Genomic DNA, 20,442 nt, shown 5'->3' with positions numbered 1-20,442 from the left:
TTCCTTACAGTAGCAAGAGATAGCTGCAGCAGTCCCAGATCTTGTATCTTTTCAGCTTCATCGAACTCCATTGGGGAAGTATGAGAATCTCTTATTCTACAGTGTCATTGAAAGTCTGATTGGGTCATATGTTCATCTCTGGACCAATCTCTTCCAGTTATAGTGGAGATTTGTTTTACTGATTGGATTGGGTCTGAGTCTTACGCTCAACATTTGGAGTTGGGAGTGGGCAGAGCTCCATAGAGATGAACACAGAAAATAGGGAAGTAGTGTGGTATAATAAAAACATCAGCACCTGGTTTTTGTCCTCAGTTCCTGGCATAGAATGCGTAGGACTCTTGGAATATACTGTCCTTTTAAGCTGGTGAGATGACTCAAGACAGGTTCCTAGATAGCTTCAGGGTAGGAACTGGTTACCAGTGAGACGAAAGCCATGATTATAGGGTTAGAACTTTCAGGCCCACCTCCTAACTCTAGGAAGGGGAGAAGGGTTGAAGATTGAGTTCTGGCACCAATGCCCAATGATTTCATCAACCATGTTTACATAATTCAATCTCTATTAAAAACCCCTAAATGCTGGGGTTCAAAGAGTTTTCAGGTTGGTGAACACATCCAGGTGCTTGAAGGGTGGTGTACCCAGAGAGGACATGGAAGCTCTATGCAGGACCCCATACCTGACCCCACACATTCCTTCTGTTTGTCTGTTCCTGAACTGTATGTTTTATAATAAACCAGTAATGTAAATACAATAATTTCCTGAATTCTGTGAGTTCTAGCAAATTACTGAACCTGAGGGGAAGATTGTGGGAACCCCTGGATTTATAGAGGGCCAGTCAGTCAGAAGCATGGGTGGCAGCCTGGGACTTGTGACTGGTGTATGAAGGTGGGGGGCAAGCTCTTGGGACTCATCCCTTAATCTGTGGGGTCTGCAGTCAATCTGGGTATTAATGTCAGAATTGAATTGAATGGTTGAATACCCACTTAGTGTTAGAGAATCAGAGAATTGGTGTTGGAAAAGACACCACATATTTGGTGTTGAGGGAAAGACCCTCAGATGGGTCAGTGGAGGCTGGTGTTTAGAAAGCGTATGCCCACTGTATTCCTCCTCCCAGGTTGGATTCCATATCCAATTCTCCTAAGGGACTGATGAGTCGCATGGGCATCACACTCTGATAGGACACCATCTTCCTTCCAATCCCGGATATTGCAGCTCAGCAGGGAATGGTTCACAGTTTGACAGAGAGAATAAAAGTTAAAATTGGCAGTGGGCTGGGGAGTATAAATGGATATGATTTTCCTTGCAGCTAGTTTGCCACTATGTATTGACTTAAACATTTTCTTACACTTTGGCCCCTTAATGTTAAGTTTTGGAAATTTTTCCTAAGGATTGATCTAGCATATGTGTTAAGCTTCAGGTAAAACATTATCTATCAACCATTGTTTATATTAGGAAAAAAAAACCAACCATGGAAAAAATGTCCAATATTGTGGAATTGATTAAATAAATTTCAGCGTATCAGCATTTCCCTGGATAGAATATTGTGTAAGCAGTAAAAATTACAAAGAATTTAAATCTATAAGCAAATGATGTATGTTAAGTGAACATCGTATTCACTTAGTATAGAATGTCTTCGGAATTATACTGGCCAGGCTTTAATAAAAGGATTGGAAACACACCAATACAGGAACAATAACCTGATTAGTGGGATAATTGGTATTTAAGTTATTTTTCTTCTATTTTTCTTTGGTATTTTCGATTTGTCTATAAGCATGCTGTCACTGTGTCTGATTTCCAGGGTAAGACACAGAAGGGCAAAAATTAGAGTTCTGCCTTTATAATCAGGGAAAAAGTTCAAACTGTTCCTCAGCAGTACCTTTCACAAATGTTGAATTTTAGACTCTGCTCCATGGAGCTGTCGAGGAGGCAAGAGAAGGAGAGTTTATGGGCTACATTGATTTGTACTCCTTTCATGCCTGTAACTTAGCCACGTGAGATGAGTCCTACTTAGGAAGTGCTGGTAGGAGGTACACATCAAAGGCTGGGACAATAGGGATGAGGCCTGTCTGCTCCCTGGAGGAGGGTGTGCTCAGGGAGGGAGGAAGGCGGGTGTACTGGCAGTTCCCCTGGGAAAGCTCAGCGGGGATGAAGGGCCTCCTGCATTTTTCAAGTCTGGGAGGTGTAAACTTTCACCAGTCAGGCAATTGAACTTAAATCACTGCCAAGGACATTGGGGCCTGAGAGGTTTTCCACGGTGGTTATGTTAGCCTCCAGCTTCTTTGGAAGGCTGGTCTCTTGAAGACCAAGCCTAGGAGAAGGTGTGCTTGGGGGACTGCATCCCTGTGTTTCCTCCTTTCCTGCCCTCTCTCAATGAATGCTTAGGACTTCTTGTCTTTTGGGATCCTGCTGTGCTCCCTCTGCCCTGTTACTTCTCTGGCTTTCTTTGGGTCTTATGGCTTTAGCAGTAACCGCAGTCCCTGTGTCCATCTCTCCTGGCAGGCTGACATATCCACCATTAGAAGCTCTGATCTTTGCCAATCTGGCAAAGGCAGTGGTGGTTCTGGGAAAACTGACTTATCCACTGTATGCCCTTCCCAGATAGTGCTTGAATTTGCATTGAACTCATGGCCCAAAGTCTAGTGGCAGATAGGGACTGCAAGAGGGACCTCCCAGTCCCCTATAGCCCTTTCCTCCATTCTGCATGCCAACCTTGACTTGTTCCTGTGTTACCTGACCTATTGTGCAAATGGAGAACCACTTCCCAGAGAAACTGATCCCATCTGTGGGATTCTAGGCTCTTCTGGATAATCCATCTTTCATCACTTCTCCAGAAGTGATGTCTCTCTCTCTCTCTTTTCCCCCTTTACTTTTTAAAGTACATAATGCTTTTGAATAAGTTCAATTTCAAAAATGACAAAAGCACAGAGAGTAAAGTCTCTGGCCTACCTCTGTTCCTCTTCTGCCCACTTCTTCCTCAGAGAGGACAGAGGAATAGAGACAGCTTTTCCAGATGGCTGCTCAGTGGTCTCAACTCCATCTTCTCCACTGATCTGAGAGGATATGGTAATGTCCTGTATATTTGGATCTGTTCCTGGACTTCGTTTTCTGTTTCACTGTCTGTCTATTTTTGTGCCAACATCACTGAGAATGAAGAACAGGCAGCAGCTCTTCAAGCCCAGGGGAAGGTGTGCAGCTTTTTTCTTCCTCACCGCGTTCTTTAGTTCTCCTTTCAGACTTGATGCTGATACTGGTGATATTCTTCAGAGCGATGTCTGCAGTAGATACAGTTCTCCCCATTTGATGGATAAAGTCGATGAGGAACAGAAAGGTTGAAGTCACTTGCTCAAGGCCATGTAGCTGGTAGGTGGAAGAGCATTAGGAGTCTAGAGACAGACAGCTACCTACCATGCTCTCTGTATTGTTTTTCAGAATATTATTATTATAATAAAAACTAATAGCTACTGTTTAAGCATTATGCTGCATACTTTGAGTTCTGTGTATATAAAGTCTCATTTAACTGACTCTCCATAATAATGCCACAAGGTAGATATGCCCACCAGATTTGCACACATGGGAAATTGAGGCTCTGAAACATTATCTAAGCTGTTAAAGTCCCCCTCGCTAGAATGTGTTGCTCTGAGGGCCACCGTGTTTAAGATGACGCTTTATTGACTCCGGATGTTTACATTCATGATCTTTCATATTCCTTCGCTGTCTCTTCCTTTGTCAGTCACCAGACCTCAGGCAGTTTCCGAAGGCACAGAGTTAGGGATGCCCAGGTGTGTAAGGCTCCTTACCACTCTCTACTCTGAACTCCTGGGTTGGTTCACTCTCCTCTTATTTTTGGACACCATTTTGCTTTCTTAGGCTATGAAACTCTCTTGGACAACACACAAGCTCTTAGAGCAGGGTCTTTGTGCTCTAAGGTGATCCGTAAATGTGTTGGCATTGAGAAAGCTGATATGGAAGTTCACATTAGGTTTAAAAAAAAAAAAAAAAAAAGCTAATGGAGGATCTCAAAACCCCAACAGTGAAATTCAAACTTGATGGCACAGGTAGTGGGGAGCCTCAGAAGATTCTAGAATGAAGACATAAGACACGAAAATGGTCTTCAAGGAGAAGTAGTCAGGGCTCTTAACCACTCTGAATAGTCCCTGCACAGAAAGGAAAGAATGAGGACAACAAAACCCAGTTAACCTTATATGTAAAGGCTCAGATCCTCAGAGCACTTTGCTTTGTCCATCTATCATCTGAATTTCCCAATACCCCATTATTTTCCTCTGTGGCTTTGAGGGTCTTTGTGTTCTGCATCTAGGAGGACAGGGCAGGGCTTTCTCTTTTAGACCAAGCTCTTTATCACAAAGACTAGGAAGAAACTTGGGGCAGACTAAAGAAACCGTATCTCAGATGACAACGTCCTTCAGTGTCTGGCTCTTGCCTTCTCTCTCTGGCCATCATCTCCCATCTTTTATTGCAATCCTGCATGCAAACTGAGCACTTTCAGTCCCCAAATGTGCTATGCCCCATTTTGCTCCTGGAATAGTTTCTGCCCCTTCTTTTCTAACTCCTTTTCTTTCTGAAGGCTTAGCTGAGATGCCACCTCCTTACAGAAGTTTCCTTGAGCTCCATAGGGTAGGTTGGGTGCTCCCTCTGTGTCTCTCATGGCATCCTGCCATTTCCCCATCATTTCTGCTGCTTCTGTGATGGTTGAATAGCTTACTTTTCCCCCTGGATTCAGAGCTCCTAATGGGAAAGGGCTGCTTCTCAGTTGTCCCTGGGCCTGGCACACAGCAGCTGTCCAAAAATCTTGGCACATGAATAATGAAGGAACATTGCCACGGGCCAGCTGTCTCCATCTGTTGCACCAACTGACTAGTTAGTGGCTCTCAGCTCCATTAATCTCCTCCTTGTCATCCCAACAGGAAAACTCTTGCTCCCAACTCAGGAGCAAAGGAACTCTTCCTTTCCTAGGAAGACCTTTCCTTCTGGATTCCTGATTTCATAAGTCCTGGCTTTCCCAGGAGCCTGCATCTCCCCATCACCACCAGCAGTATCCCTCACAGCCTCCTTTCTGTGGGTCACAAAATAAAAAAGCAGTACTTCCATTGGCCATGCAGCTTCCTGAAGAGACCAGACTACTCTGAAAAGACTGTCTTTGACCAAACCTGAGTCAGGCTCTTCTGAGCCCTCTTCTTGACTAAGTCTAGAGCTTGGGCTGTGTCCTTGGCCTGCTTAGTCCACTTTTAGCAAGAATCCTGCTGAGTCAGTGTGGCAAAAATCCCCCCCACCCTTGGTGTCCGATCATCCTTAGTATCTGATCAAATTCTTTATCCCCCACCTTTGATATCTTATCATCCTGGCCTGTCTTGCTCAAGAACCCTGTTAGGTGGGTTTAGCAAGAATCCCCTAGCCCTTGATGTTTCCTCTTAGTGGTCTTCCATCCGCTGACCTCCACCCTGCTGCTTTGGTATAAATCCCCACTTGTCCTTGTACTTGGTGTTGAGCCCCATCTCTCTCCCTACTACAAAACCCCTTGCAGTGGTCCCTCTTGAGAGAAGTTTTCCTTACTGCCTTTACCAAGCATCACAAATCATTTCCACTCCCCATCCTGACCTTGTAAACCTCTGTTCTTGTGCCTCTGTCTTCTCAGACACCAAAAGTCCCTTTTCCCCAAGGCCCACTGCCCTCATGTCTCCTCCTCCTCCTCCTAGCAGCACCTCAGACTTCATTCTCCCTCTATGTTTATTACTCCTTTCTTTAACCTCTGTGATTTCTCACCATTTGTCTTTCTTCCCCTCCTATTTTCTCCCCAAGCTGGGGCCTGTCTACCCACTTCTTAAATACAGATTTTTCCAGATTTGTGTTTTTAACCTTCTGCTTCCTTCATTCTGTGTACACTGCCTCTCTGGAGAGTGACCCCCAAGGCCTCAAAATGAATATTGTCTCAGGGGAGTTGGAACCCCTTAGAAAATGCTCATGGGTTATCTGGGAGTCCAAACAGAGGAGTGATATCAGGTTATCAGCACAGCTTGCTCCCCAACACCAGGATCCGTCATCCCTTTGGGTGGTAGGCTGGGCCTCAGGTATCTCTCAGAGTACATTTGAATGAATGGAGGGGAATCTACTGACACGGCCCAGAGTCCTGCTCTGAGCCCATCCACCTCTTGTCCCGCTCTGGAGATCCTTCTGGGGAACCAGTTACAGGGATTCCACCTCCCACTGAAGACAAAGGCCCAGGGACAAGTGGGAGGAGCTGGTGTTCTGGATGCCCAGGTTAGAGCTGGAGGAGTTAGTATCCCAGGAGCCCAAGGAGCAGGGTTTGCTATCCAAGGTGTGGCCAGTGTGTCCTAGTGGCAGAGTTCCAGGTATCTTCACATATGCTGGGTAATTATTTTTGTGGTTTCTGCACCCGTGTAGTGACATCCAAGCCAGTTGTAAGCTGACTATTCTAATAGTTTCTGTATATTTTGAAAATATACATATCATCATTATTTCAAAATACTTGGCATGAAAAATGTGATTGAATTTGAAATTTGCTTACATTATCACAAAAATGTCACTATTACTTGTCAATGAAGGAAGAGTTTCTAGATTTATTCCAACATGATTTTTCCATGTAGATTTTTAAACGGTTATAAAAATGATTTAAAAATTTATATTACCTCGTTGTGTAAACAGAGTTTCTTGATGGAGATCATCAAGAATTTGAAGGGATTATTATTAAAAAGTGTTATTCCAGAGTTACATGTAACAGTTTCCAACCTATTCCCCCCAAGAGAATGGGCAGATGTTAAGAAAAGTTTGTTCATCGACAGATTCAAGCATTTCACTTAAATACTTGAAAACCTTTAATTTGGCGGTTTTATATAAATTCAGTATTTAAAACCTTCCTGAAACTTTTGTATTTTATTTTTCCTATATTGAAATAAACAAAGTATAATGATTTTTCCCCATTAAATTCTAAATTTCCTTCAGCTTACCTCCAGGGCATGATATAAATGCTATCATTTTCTCTGTATGTTCTCACATAAAAAATGTTGGGAATTTTTAAAAGCAACTTTATTGAGGTGTAATTTACATTTTGAACTACTCACCTATTTTAAGTGCACTATGGATGATTTTAGTAAATTTACCGAGTTGTACAACCGTGGGCATCCGTTTTTAGAACATGTTACTCATCCTGGTAAAATGGGATAATAGTTGTGAAGGACGGTGAATGAGACCAAAAAGCATTCCTTGGGAGGACGGAGCTTTGGGTCCTAAGCAGCCAGTGGGCAAATATGAGGGTGCTGAATCCCGAGGAGAGGCACCTGGGAATGGGGACAGGGCAGACCTAAAACACACTGTTGTTTCTGGGCATGGGGAGGTTGGGGGCTGGTTTGTGACTCAGCTTAAATATCCCTGCCTCCAGGAAGGCGTTTCTAGCTCACCTAACAGGCTGCTGCTTCCTTTCCTGGTCTCCAGTGTACCCCTGTTACAGCAAAATTACTGGTGGATTTTTGGTTTGTGCATCTGCTGTCCCTGCTAGACTGTGAGTGTCCACTGTGTGCCCCCCGCCCCTCCCCACCTTTGTATCCCCATAACTTAGCCCCATCTCTGGCACAGAGAAGAGCCTCACAGTCACTGTTTTCCCCATGAGGAAGTGCCCTCCAGCTATTTATCCTCCCCTCCGAGGTTGCCGGAGCTGAGCAGAGGCACACGGGGAGATTCCCCAGCAGACAGTGGCCAGAGCAGAATCAGGCTGTGTCGATGGCGGGGGAACGCCAGAGAGCGCGCAGGCCAGGCTGCTGCTGCCCTGGCTTCTTGTCTGGCCCTGCTTCTGACCATCTGTCCCTCTGTGCTGTCAGTTGCCCCTCTCAGCTGTTGCATCTCCTCCCAGATGAGGCTGCCAGGTGACACACTGTCTCAGTTGCCTTCCAGCTACAAAGCCCCATGATTGCCGTGGAGCATCTTTCTTCCAGTGTCTTCTGGAACTGCCTGCATTTGAAGGGGCCACCTCGGGGGAGCAAGGGAGACACCCACAGGGGCTCTAGCCCCTGGCTCTGCCTGGGGACCCGTAATTATAGCATTTGCCGGAATTGTTACCGCCCATCCCCCCAAAATGCCAGTGAAGGCAGCAAGCAGATAAACTGCCTTTTCCACCTCCAGAAGCAGGTCTCTGGCCAAGATGGCTTCCCCAGGCCCAAGGAGAATGAGATGGAAAGCAAGCCCATCAAGCTGGTTTGTTTGTTTGTTTGTTTGTTTGTTTTTAAAAGATTTTATTTATTTATTTGAGAGACAGAGATCACAAGTAGGCAGAGAGGCAGGCAGAGAGAGAGAGGGGAGGAAGCAGGCTCTCTGCTAAGCAGAAAGCCCAATTCGGGGCTCCATCTCAGGAACCTGGGTTCATGACCTGAGCTGAAGGCAGAGGCTTTAACTCACTGAGCCACAGGAGCCCCATCATCAAACTGTTTTTGAGGGCGCTTACCAGCTGCCCAGATCTGCAACCCCCTTTTTAAAAGCAGAGTTACTTTCTGAGTAATAGAGCCCCATTTCTCTTTATCACTGGACTCTCAACTCTGCTCCGTATTTCCCTTTGGTGTTCTCCCACTCACTAACCCATTTATCCTCTCTCTCTCTCTCTTTTTTTTTAAAGATTTTATTTATTTATTTGACAGACAGAGATCACAAGTAGGCAGAGAAGCAGGCAGAGGGAGAGAAGGGGGAGGAAGCAGGCTCCCTGCGGAGCAGAGAGCCCCATGCAGGGCTGGATCCCAGGACCCTGAGATCATGACCTGAGCAGAAGGCAGAGGCTTAACCCACTGAGCCATCCAGGCACCCCCCGCCCATTTATCCTCTCTTAAGACCTTATACTTAAAGCCGACAGAAACTACAGCTGTGATGGCCTGGGAAAGCTTTCTGGGGGTGGCCTAAGCTGGCTCCAGTTGCAGCCAGGACAGAGAAGCTTCCCTAAACCTAAACTATTGTTTATTCCCAGGTGACTCAATTGGGTTTCTGGGTTGGGGGTGGGAGCTGTTTCTTGGCAACCAGTTGAAGGAATTTTAGACTTTCTGATGTGTTCTCTGGGCTCCAGTGTGGACTCCTTGGTGTTGCGGCAGCACAGGCAGCCTGAAGGGGAGGCAGGCAGCGTCCCACACACCCCCCCAACCCCCCAGCTCTCGGGGCATTACAGGACCAGTCTGGGCTTCCTGGGATTGATCAGACCTGACTGTGGTTTTCCTGTCTAATCATGTTGTTAATTAACATCACAAATCTTCGCAGCTGGTGGCTGCTTTTCGCATCTCATCCCCTCCTCCTCCCTTCTGTACACCAATTAGTGCAAAAGCGGGGACCAGATCTTCAAGCATTGATTTGCCTTTGTAGTAATGATTATTTTGGGAACAACCCAACCCCATCCAAGCAAATGAACTCCCGCCACACCCTGAATTTGAACCACATGCTTCCTTCCTCATAGATTTTTGGTTTTGCTAGGCCAGGACAGAGGACCCAATTACTGAAAAGAATAATACCACATTTGTCTCCTTTGGTTTTAAAAGACAAATGGGACTGTGAGGAAAGAAGGGGAGAGCACATCTCCAGAGGATGTGGCTCATTTAAAGGTGTTGGCTGGTCTTTTCAAAAAGTCAGTTCCTTGAAGGTGGAAACCTAGTCCAGCCAAATGTCAAGTGGAACAATGTGAGAAAGCCCCAGTAACACCTCCCTGTTTATGAAGTGGTTTGTGCCTCAGACGGCTGAGTTCCTGCTGGTTCATAAGACCTTCAGGGGTCAGGGACCAAGGCATGTCTGTGTCAAGGGAATTGTTTACACCCTTAGCCTGGAGAGGGAGACAAGGATGGAGGTGCACCTCCGATGGTCCAGGGACAGCCAGGCCTTGAACCTTGACTCTGGGTCCTCATCAGGGCACTTGCCAATAGACCTCTATGGTTAGTTAGTCTCCTAGAAAGGCTATATGGTCAGACAGCAAAAGAAAAGGAGTCTTTGGCCTTGTGCTCACTAGCAGCGTTTGGAAGAATAGACAGTGCATAGTGTGTTTGAGCAGATTTCATCTGTTGTCTTTTTACCTCCCCGATACTCCCTTCCAGCCTTGGGGGATCATCTCCTTATTCCTCCTCCACTCTCACTCTTTCTCCCAGACACAGAGACTCGTGACCTTAATCATTTCACTCTCTCCCAGTCTCTTCTCATCCTGTTCTTTCCTGTGTAGGGGATTGTGAGGGCCTGGGCTCTGTGTGGGAGTACGTGGTAATCTATTAGCAATGTCTGCCAGGCCAGGGTGGGGGTGAAGACTGCCAGGCAAGCGATGTCTTTACCATCCCCATCCTTTTTTGCTTTTTAATTTTTAATTGTGGTAAAATACACACAACATAAAATTTGTCATCTTAACCATATCTAAGTGTGCAGTTCAGTAATGTTAAGTGTATTCACACTGTCGTGCAATCTGCCTCCAGGACTTGATCATCTTGCAAAACCGAGACTTTATCTAGTAGATATCCCCTTATCCTCCCTCCTCCAGCCCCTGCTAACCACCATTCTACTTTCTGTTCCTATGAGCTATTCTGGATAAGTGGAACCATTAAGTATTTGTCTTTTTCTGTCTGGCTTCTTTTACTTAACATAGTATCTTCAAGTTTCATCCATGTTACAGCACATGTCAGAATTTCCCTTCTTCTTAAGGCTTAATAATATTCCATTCTATGAATAGACTACATTTTATTTATCCACTCATCTGTCAACGGACATTTGGGTTATTTCCACTTTTTGATTATTGTGAAGGATGGGTATACAGATCTTTCCCAACAATTCAGTGATATAATTTAGTGTTTTTCAAATTTGTTTACATTAGAACCATCTGCAGAGCTTTTAAAAATGACTGTTCTTTGAACCATCACTCCAATTAAATCAAATGTCTAGGTGTAGAGTCCATAGATCAAAAATCAAAGGTATTTGTTAAAAATGCAGATTCTCTGGAGATTGTGATTCACTTGGTCTGGGATGTGACCCAGAAATCTGTACTTTGAGGAAAGAATCTCAGGATATTCTCATGATTGGTATTTTAGAAAATACTGTCAAAGCCATCATGTAACGGCCCTTAACCTTCACACAGACTTATCCCTTGGTCATAAATGGTGTCAGACTATTTCTCTAGTTATCTTATGTGTCTTGATCTTATAGCCCCACTTGGACTGTAAATTCATAAAATTGTAGAATTTCTGAATTCAAAGGGGCCATAGAGACCAAATAATCGTTCAACCAAGGTTACACCTTAGTCAATTTTAGGACTGTGTCTAGAAGCAGTTTGAAATTCCCTCCACTCAATAGGAATTTAAAATTTTTGTTTTTCTACAGTGCCAGAGCAAGCAAGCATGCTACTTTTAAGAAAGACTGGGTGTGACTACCATTGTTCTTGTGAGAGTTTGGGTGCTTACATTTATACTTCCTGCTGCTCAGAGCAGCCCATCAATCAGTGATTGGGACAGCATCATGATGTGTAAGGGTTTGAATGAAAACATGATCTCAGTTGTGCCTGTCATAGCACACCCTCACTTTTAGGCCAGGTTCAAGTCCACATTGGCTGTGAGACCCTGGACCAGTATGGACGTAATTTTACTTTCTTCCTTGAGTCATGAAGCATAAGACCTTGCATTAATTGAACATTGACTATTCACCAGCAGCAATTCTAGGTGGATTCCATGGATTATTTGATAGGCCTATGAGGAAATAAGAGCTTAGAAATGTTCAATGACTTGTACAGAGTTACTTCCTAGCAAGTGACAGGACTTGGATTTGAAGTCAGGCTTATTTCTCAGCCCAATCTCTCTCTTTTTATTATTTTTTAAAATTAACCTATAGTGTATTATTTGTTTCAGGGGTACAAGTCTGTGAATCATCAGTCTTACACAATTCACAACACTCGCCATAGCACATATCCTCCCCAGTGTCCATCACCTAGCCACCCCATTTCCCCACTGCCCCCGCTCCCTGCCAGCCCAGTAGCCCTGTTTGTTTCCTGAGATTAAGAGTCTCTTATGGATTGTCTCCCTCTCTGGTTTCATCTTGTTTCATTTTTCCCTCCCTTCCCCTATGATCCTCTGTCTTGTTTCTCAAATTCCTCATATCATTGAGACCACATGATAATTGTCTTTCTCTGATTGACTTATTTCACTTAGCATAATATCCTCTAGTTCCATCCACGTCATTGCAAATGGCAAGATTTCTTTTTTGATGGCTGCATAGCATTCCATTGTGTGTGTGTGTGTGTGTGTGTGTGTGTGTGTACCACATCTTTATCCGTCCATCTATTGATGGACATTTAGGCTCTTTCCATAGTTTGGCTATTGTGGACATTGCTGCTGTAAACACTGGAGTGCACGTGCCCCTTCGGATCACTACATTTGTGTCTTTGGGGTAAATACCCAGTAGTGCAATTGCTGGGTCATAGAGTAGCTCTATTTTCAACTTTTTTTTTTTTTGATGATTTTATTTATTTATTTGAGAGAGAGAGAGAGAGCATGAGAGGAGAGAGAGATCAGTGGGAGAAGCAGACTCCCCGCCTAGCAGGGAGTCCGATGCGGGACTCGATCCCAGGACTCCAGGATCATGACCTGAGCCGAAGGCAGTTGCTTAACCAACTGAGCCACCCAGGCGCCCCTATTTTCAACTTTTTGAGGAACTTTCATACTGTTTTCCAGAGTTCAGCCCAATCTCTTAATCACTGTGCTATTTCACATGATTTAAAGAGATGAGGTAAGCCAAATAGTTAGCATAGTCCATTACAGAAGCTCAGTAAATTGGTCATCCTCATCATAATCGCAGCAGCAACTAAACCTTGTATAGCTCTTGTTATGTGCCAAGTACCATTTTATGCACTTAACACATATCTATTTGCAAAATAATCCTATGAAGCCATACTATTATAACAGATTTTACAGATGAGGAAACTGAGGCACAAAAAGTTCTACTGCTAGTAAGTACCAGAGGTGAGATTGAACTAGAGAATATGGCTCCAAACTTAATGCCATAACCAGTACATTGTGCTGCCTTCCACGTGATAAATGTGAACTACTACTGCTACTAATTATTAATAATAAAACCCTCCAATTTCTTTCAATGTGATATTTTTTCTACATGCTTTCCTTGTAGGCATGCCCAGAAGATAATAGTAAATATGATAATATATTCAGGTGTCCTTTTTATGTCTTCCCTTTCTGCCCTCTCAAAATTTTTTTGCAATTCAATCAGATGCTATTTCACATCATCTGATTTCTTAGTTACTTTGGGAGTAACCTCTGGGAAGGGACATTCATGGGGCCATTACCTTTTTTAAGTTGGAAGGAACCTTTGAACTCTTCTAGGGCAGAAGTCTCCAAAATAGAGTGCTTGAACCCGACAGGATGCACAAGGTCATCCTTTGGAGTTGGAGAAGAAAATATTAGTGTAAAACCAAAGAAATTAAGGGCCATAGCATTTTTCCAGTCAGGAAGTTCAGTGGACACCTCCTAGACATTATCATAGTGACTCTGGCCCAGCTGTCCCTGCTGACCCTCCTTTCTTGAAGCATTTACCTCCTTTAGTTGAGTGAGGTCACACTCTTGTCCCTTTTCTCTTCTCTTCTCTCTCTCTCTCACTCTCTCTCTCTCTCTCTGGCTGCTCTTTCTCAGTATCCTTTGCAGGTTTCCCATTTCAGGAATTTACATTTTAAAAAAATTAATATATGGCATGACATGGCATTCTTACTTGCTCCTTGTATCAGAAGGTCATGGTTCTTGTACAGAATATCCTCTGTACGAGACAAAGGTGGAGAGTCTATAGCACAGATGAAGCTGCCTTCCCTGTTTTACTTCCTTTCAGCATATTTATGTGTGCTGTTAGAGGTTAAATTGGGTTCCACAAGAAGATTTGTTGAGGTCCTAACCCCTAGTACCTCAGAAGACGATTTATTCTGAAGTAGGGTCATTGTAGATGCAGTTAGTTACGTTAGATGAGGTCGTACTGAATTAGGATGGGCTCTCAATCCAATATGGCTGCTGTCCCCATAAGAAGAGAAGAGACACAGAGACATTTGGAGAGAAGACAGCCATGTGATGGCAGGGGCATCTATTGGAATGAAGCATTTGCAAGCCAAGGAATGCCGGGATTGCCAGCAAACACCAGCAGCAAAAAAGCTAGGGAAAGATTCTCCCGTACAACTTTCAGAGGGTGTGTGGCACTACCAACATCTTGATTTCAGATTACCAGCCTCCGGAACTGTGAGAGAATAAATTTCTGTTGTTTTAAGCCACCTAGTTGTACTTTGTCATGGCAGCCACAAGAAACAAATATATGTGCCTATGTAGGTAGATTTATGAATTCTATTTCCTTGTTTAAATGAAACTATCCTTCACCAAATGGACACTCTACAAAGAAACCACCATTTGAAGATAATACCTCTGATGCAATGCAGGGGACCACAGGGACACGGCAACACATCCCCCTCCATCAACCGCCACTGTGGGGGAAAAACGAAGACTGTTCCATTTAACCTGTAAGAAGTCAGTTAAAAATGTCTTGATGTATCAAGATATTTGGTCTATAGATTACCATCTCCTGTAATTATGATAAACCAATCTTATCCCAACTCATATTTATCTTGAGGTATTAGCTAATGATAGTATCAAGCCATCATGATCAATAGGACATTTACTATTTCTTATTTCATCTTTATCTCATCCTTTTAAATATTTTACTTCTATGCCTTTTCATAATGTGTGCAGTATTTCTTCATTAAGATGCACATTTATGCCTTATAAATGAAGAAGATAAATAAAAGCATGTATTTTGGCAGTGTGTGTTCATACATAATTTTTTTCATTGATGGGGTCCATAATGAAGTCAACACCTCCTCTACTTTTGAGCCTAAGAAAACAGGTTCCAGGGTAGTGACATGAATTGAGTCACCCAAGGTCAGAACTTGAACTGGGTTCTTCCAACTGCAGGCCAGAATTAAACCCCTATACCATTTTCTCTCCTGCAGAGATTTAATGAGTTTTCACACTTTGCCCTATTTCAACATCATGAGGCCTTGGACCAGGAGTAAAATGCTCCTGTTTAGCAAGCTTTGTAGGGAGTAGAGGTGTCCTAGCAGGGTCAGGCAAATGTGGGCTTACATTCTGTCTCTGCCACCCAATAGCTGTGTGATCTGGAGCAAGTACCTTAACCTCTCTGATCTTTACTTTCCTCAATGATAAGATTCGGATATTTGTGCTCATGGCATAGGATTTTTTTAAAGAATAAATCATGTAAGGTTCTCCAAGTGTAAACTATATGCTCCTTAAGGTTTAGTTGTAAGAGTTGATGTTGCTGTCGAGATTATGAAGAATTCTGTCTTATATATGGGATATATTCTGAACCTTCGAATGTGTTTTGTGTTCCTATATATGGGATATATATATATATATATATATATATGTATATATATATACACACACACACACATATATATATACACACATACACACACACACACACACACACACACACACACACACACATATATATGAGTTCTGTCTTATATATATATATGGGAGTTCTGGGGACCAGTGCATAAGCCCCACGTCCAGATGTGATTCTGATTTGCCTGGCTGGGCATGTGGCCTGGGATGTAGTGCTGCAGCAGAGACCAGTTTCTGTGGGCTGACTGCAATTCCTACTACCTTTCCCTGAGCCCAGCTCACATTCCTGGTACTGAGAGATTCACGTTGCTGACTGGGAGTCACATTATTTCTCTTGTCTTGGTTATAGGCAAATGTCCTGACAGAGAGTTTTCTTTCTCCCCTCTATCCACGCTTCAGTCCACTGTAATCTGGCTTCTACCCATCAAATGCCTAGAAGCTGCCCAGCCAAGGGCCATAGTGACTTCCTTGTCAGGTCCGATGGACACCTTTTGATTGTTACCATGACATCCTGGTACTATTCATCACACTGTCAGGGATCATTTGACCTCTTCCTCCTTCTTAGAAGCACTCTCTTTCTTCATCGAGAAACACCGCACTGTCTTGGCTTTCTTCTCTCTGGATGCTCCTCGTCACTCTCTTTTGCCGGCTTACATTCTTTGACTCGACATTACATCCTGGAACTTTGCCCAGTTCTGCTCAAGCTCTTATTCTTCCTGAACAGTTCATCTATGGGCTGGGCACCCACTACCCTTGGCATCACTGATTCCCCTCAGAGAGGGAAGGCTGACTGTCAAACTCACCTGTCAGGGGAACGCCTTCTTCAAACTGCATTTGTCACAGTATATGGCTCTGGATGCACCCCATATCACTGTCCTAGTGGTCCTTCCTAGAGAACATGGTTACATGGGGTATGTGTGTGTGTTGCACGTGCGCATGCACATGCACACACTGAGGAGCTCTTATGTAATGCTCATGCATCCCAGTCTGTCCCCTGCACATGTAGGTACTACTATGCCTATCCATTTCGATGTCCACTAGTCACCTCCCACTCCGTCTGACCCAAGTGTCCCTTAGGTAGCCTATGAACTTGCTCCTTTTCCTTCATCTCTAGTTTGAGTGAGTGGCATCACCATTCAAACAGTTGCTCAAATCAAGACCTGGTTATCTATCATGCTTGACTCCTGTTCCATTACCCCCCAACTTATGCCCACAATCAATTACCAGGCCCTAATGAATCTACTTCCCCAAGGCATATGCATGAGGTCATTTCTTCTTTTTCCCACTGATGCTGCCTTCCTCACTTCCATCGGGTCTTTCAGACTTCAGGCCATGGGCCACACTTAGCCTTCTTTGCCCACAGACTCATCAGGGCCCTCCCCTGCCCTAGTGCTCTTATGGGTCCCTATTGCCCTCAGATTCAGCTGGGCTCTGCTCACCTCTTTGGCCTCATTTCTAGCCTCTGCTCACCGTACTCATCTAGTTGATTGTCCAGAGATAATGTACTTGGGACGAAAGAGGGTCGTCAGTTATTACCCCGGGAAAACAAGAACTCTCTCTTGAAAACTGGGAGGTTCAGTCAAGCCAAGTCTCTTCTGAACCTTCGAATGTGTTTTGTGTTCTTTCATCTGTAGACCTTTGTTTTGACATCCCTGCTTTGCCTATTTGCAACCCCTAACCCCCTGTGCATCTTTCTTACAGTCTGTACCTCATCCCTGTAGCATGTAAAGCAATCCATTAAAAATTTTTAAGCTTTTTATTTTTAATTGAAGTATAGTCGACATACCATGTTATATTAGTTTCAGTTGTACAACACAGTGATTTGACATTTATATACATTACGAATGCTCATCAAAGTTAGTGTGGTTACTGTCTGTCACCATACAAAGTTATTACTGTATTATTGACTGTATTCCCTATGCTGTACTTTCCATCCTTGTGACTTCTCTCATAAATGGGAAGTTTGTACCTCTTAGTTCCCATCACCTGTTTTGCCCATCACCCTACCCCCTCACTTTCTGGCAGCCACCAGTTTGTTTTCTACATCTGTGAGTCTTTTTTGGTTTTGTTTGCTCATTTGTTTGTTCATTTGCTTTAGTTTTTAGATTCCACATATAAGTGAAACCATATGTAGTTTGTCTTCTTCTGTCTGACTTACTTCTCTTAGAATAATACCCTCTTCGTCCATCCATGTTTTCACAAAATGGCAAGATTTCCTTCTCATCACTCCATTTTAATTGTCTGTATTTTCAACCTCACCTGAGAGAAAAAAATGAAGTCAGTTTGGATCTTGAGTTACTTTAATGCTTCTTCCACTCCCTAAACTGCTTTCTTCGGTACAACCCTGCCCTTTTTTTTTTTTTAAGATTTTATTTATTTATTTGACAGACAGAGATCACAAGTAGGCAGGAGGCAGGCAGAGAGAGAGAGAGAGGAGGAGGCAGGCTTCCCGCTAAGCAGAGAGCCCGATGTGGGGCTCGATCCCAGGACCCTGGGATCATGACCTGAGCCGAAGGCAGAGGCTTTAACCCACTGAGCCACCCAGGTGCCCCCAACCCTGCCCTTTTTAAAATAAGAGACAGTAGGTTTGAGGCTCAGATTCATGGTGTAAGTGACAGAATCTTACCAGAAAGTTAAAACATCATCTTATTTTCATTTTATCTGTTGATGTTTATCTTCTTTTTGTAACGAGTAATGCCGGTTTCCTATTTGTGCTAATGACATGTTTTCTTTCAAAATTAATTGAAGTAAAAGAAAATGAGCCAATTGAAATAAAAGCATTAAATTAATAATAGCCCAGTTGATATATGAATATGGAGACAGTTCATGACAGCTGGTACAGCTCCTCAGAATATGGACATTCTCCTGTCAGAAGACAATAAGTGACATTATCACACCAAAGGAGATTTATAGTATAATGCAAAGTATGTAACTTCTAATATATTCTAAATATTGACATTTTAAAATAGATCACTCATATTCTTCTTTTGACTTTATCCAATGGAATCTAAATACCATAGGACTTCTATACTCATTATTGTTTATTTTTGAATAAACAAGCTCTTCTGTAGCATTTGAACATTTTACATCTTTCTTTCTTTGAATTTCTATCCTGCTGACTCCACAAAGTCTTATCTTAATGTATAATTTTTATGCTTCAGAGTTTTTTATTGTGCATTCCAGCATGTTCTTGTAAAACCAAAAATTCACTTACTAAAACTGAATTCTTCCTTTATAGCCTGTGATAATAAAACCCTAAGTGTTAACAAAATCTTCCTGATTGAGTAATCATTAAAATTATTAGTAGTACACAAACACACCATTAGTATGCTACTGACCATAATATGGTAATAACATCATGATTTCGATATTAGTCATAAAATATAAAAAAAGATTTGGAAATATATCTCCTAAATGATGTGATGGGGTCTTTAGCAAATAGCTCATGTATTTCTGGTTGACTATAACTTATTGCTAGGAAGAGACAAGGCAGCATCAGTTCTATTCCCATTTTTATAGTTGCAAATTAAAAAATGCATTTGTAAAATATAGCTATGGAAGACTTATTATACCAGTTTGAATTTTTTGTGCTTATATAACAACAATCACATTAGTGATATATCACAACATTTACTCAATGATTTTAGTAATGATATATCACTTAACAATGCAGTTAGGTTTCCTTTCAATTTTATTAAAAGCAAAGAATTGGAGACAGGCTGAATTGCAAAAGATTTCTTACCCGTTGTTAGACTTATCCACTCTCTTGATTTCTTGGAATTATAATGAAAAGTATTTATTAATCCTGGTCAAATTATACTTAATTACACCTATTTTTTCAATGAAAGGTATAATCTTTAACCTGATATATTTGTAAATGATTGAGAAAATAAAACATTGGTCGACACAACTTTGCCAATGCAATATTTTATATCAAGTGCAAAAGCTTTGAATGGATTTGTATGAAACTGTAAATTTAATTTATGGAAAATGTCCACCATGGTCAAGCCCATCAGCCAAATCTATTTGCTTCCTGTCAGAAAACATCTGACTTCATTTTCCAATTCAGTTGACATCTCTGTGATAATGCTCTCGCTTCTGGTTTTAATTCCAAGAAAGAAAGAGAGAGCATTGGGATCTGAAACCTTGTTAGGAGTTTACTGCCTGGTGACATATGGCCTGTGCCAGATTCTCTGCTTTGCTCTTGGCCCCAGGAGCATTGTTTTCTTCAATGTAAGTTGGAGATAGAAGAGGAGAGGATATTAAGTAGAAGTTCTGAATAGTTGAATTCAGAACTTCCTAACATGGCCAAAATACCTTTTGTTTAATGCCACTGTTGGTCCTTAATAGAACATGCCTAACACTGGGGGCAGAGGGCTGGGGGAACGAGTGGCCCTGCCCTGTGGCTTGCACTCACGTCTCCTACTTTGTCTTTGTTTAGGGCCTGCTCAGGAACACCTGGGCCAAGTCCTGTGAGAGGAGTCAGGCTGGTGGGAAGGCTGGTGTTCACAGAGAGCCATGGGTGACTGTAGCAGGGACGTGGCAGAGGGAATCAACAGACTGGCAGGAAACCTGTACTGTCAAAGTGGCCACAGAGAGCTCAGTGTTAGAAAGAGTAGAGATAGGAGTGGGAAATCCAGAATTTGATAGCCTTAAAATTATCCTTAATATTTCCTCAAAATTATCCAGGATATGGATCCTTTAGAGAGGTTTCTAGTTGCTTCCAGGCTGGGATGCACTTATCCCAATGAAGCCTGCAACGAACTAACTTAGCTAGAGTGTGGGTTGAGGGTGAAGGGGAGAGAACTGGGAATGGAGGGGACAGAGTGAATGTATGTGAGCATATACAAGTGTCTGTGTGCCCAGCCATGGCTCTTTCTATAATACTCTATTGCTTCAGGGCCTTTGTACTTTCTGTTCCTTTTGCATGTAATGCTGTTCCCCAGCCACATTTGCACGGCATACTCCTGTGCTTTCTTTAAGTTTTTTTTATTTTTTAAAGATTTTATTTATTTA

The sequence above is a fragment of the Lutra lutra genome, chromosome 3, assembly GCF_902655055.1.
Source record: "Lutra lutra chromosome 3, mLutLut1.2, whole genome shotgun sequence".
In the NCBI taxonomy this organism is placed as follows: domain Eukaryota; kingdom Metazoa; phylum Chordata; class Mammalia; order Carnivora; family Mustelidae; genus Lutra; species Lutra lutra.
The sequence above is the reverse complement of the archived record's forward strand: the minus strand, read 5'-3'. Positions refer to the sequence as shown.